This window comes from Coloeus monedula, assembly GCF_965178545.1.
Source record: "Coloeus monedula genome assembly, chromosome: 15".
Classification (NCBI taxonomy): Eukaryota; Metazoa; Chordata; class Aves; order Passeriformes; family Corvidae; genus Coloeus; species Coloeus monedula.
Window position 1 is genome coordinate 11,145,040 of NC_138795.1, and position 2,110 is coordinate 11,147,149.

Below are 2,110 nucleotides of genomic sequence, written 5' to 3' on the forward strand. Positions count from 1 at the left end.
GGACTTGGGTTGAATGTAGGAGGCCATATTTTTATGAAGATTTTTATTTTAAGTTGAGACTTATTTTATGTGATTGTGGGCTTGGGTATTTCTAAAAGGTAAATATTTTTGTACTCTTGAGCCTTTCAGTATCTTAAAACCTGTTTTTCCTTTTTTAAATAACAAAAAATGTCATGTTTTTTAAAATACCATGTTTCAACCAGTCTCATTTTTCTTATTTAAACCATTGATCTCGAGCTAGCATCATGTTTTAGTATTTTTTGCAGCAGATTTAATAATCTTTCAGAGGAGTGGAATGTCTTTCTTAAAGTATGTGATGTTGTTATAAGGCCTTATGGTGTCTGAGTGTAGTGGAAATGAGGGAAGCCCCAGCTGGATTGTTCTCACTGATGCAAGGGCCATCACACTGTGCCTCTGTCACCTTTACTGGGTTCTCTCTGTGCAACCTTTGATCCTCAGCTGGCTTACTGGATCTGCTAATGCCTATATGAACCTGTAGTAACTGTCAGTCATTGACCTCTGTCTTCATTGTAATAAAAATGTGCACTGGCATTGTTTCACCTGCTTCCTGTCTGGGTTCTCCTAATTGAAGAGCAAGTCTCCCAACTTAAACACTTGGTGCCAAGAAGTTTAAATAAATAAATAAATAAAGGTATTTAGCATGGATCAGGTATGAAAATAAAATTCTAAAATAAGCTCTTCCACCAATACATTCTTCCACACAGGAAGATTATGATGGTGTGGTACAGTTTTTCTGACTTTCACGTGGTTCAGTCCTGATCCTGCAAATCCCTGGAAGCTCACCCTGGCCAGACTCAAGGATGATTTTGTAATTTAACTCCTATTATGTCATTCATTTTCTACTTTTGAGTTTTTTCACAGCTGTGTGATTCCAACCCAGGATAAAAGATCATTTTAAATGCCAGTGTTCAAAAAATGCTATAAAAAGTATACTTTTGGGGGTTTTTTATCAGTTAGAGGTGGGAAAGAATATCACCCAGAAAAAGCCACTTGAAAATATGAATTAGCATTATGGAGAGCAAGACCAAATTTCTGCAGCGATACAATTCAACTTTTGAACTGACATCTATATGGGAGTCTGTGAACTTCCTGACAGTGCCACTAGGTACTGAGCTGGGATTTTTGGCCTAAGATTAGAATATTATTTATTAAATTTATTATTTGTCAAGCATGTAGTACACATTGCCTGAGAAAATAGGGTCAGCGTCAGGAAAGCTTTTTTACAGCCTGAGCTGATCCTGCTGAAGGGATGATGGCAGCTGTGGAAAGGTGCTACAGAGTGAAATGAGGAACTCTTTAACTCCTGAACTTACAGTAACTGCCTTGCTTTGATGAACAGAACAATCTATGAAGACTTCTGGTTCATATATGGTACTGATCCAAACAAGGTTTTATTGAAGAACCCCAAGCAGCTTCACATGTACGTAGGCAGCCCAATTACCACTCAGTGGGAATGGGCTGCCCAGGGAGGTGGTGGAGTCACTGTCCCTGTGTTTAAGGAAAGACTGGACGTGGCACTCGGTGACATGATGTTAAGTTACAAGGTGCTGTTCAATCACAGGTTGGATGCGATGATCTGAGAGGCCCTTTGCAACCTCACTGACTATAATTCATCCCCACCCTGATTTTTAAATTCTTTGGGCAGTAAATACGGGATCCGACGCCTATATTAATGGACCGCTCCTGACCACAAGTCACCAAGGGCAGGGGAGCTGTCCCCCAGCCCTGGGAGCTGGAAAGCGTCTCCAGGCCCGGAGCGGAGCCCCGCGTCGGGTGCCGATAGCAACTGCCGGAGCGGGCGGGCTCTGGGGCCGCCTAGAGCAGCCCGTGCGTGACACACGCCCGCCGCAGGTGCGTGCGCGGCCCGCCCAAGGCTCTCCCGCGGCCGCGGCTGCGGCCGGTGAGAGCCCGGCCGCGCCCCCGCCGCGCCTCCGGGCGGAGCGCGCCGGGCCCGCCTGCGCCGGGCCGGCGCCACCTGCGCGGCCTCCGCCTGCAAACCCCACCCCCGGCCTGGGTCATGGCGCGGGGTGGTTGCTTCCTGCCCGCGCCAGACCGTTCCGCGGGTCAGCGGTTGCAGTTCGGCTGCGCT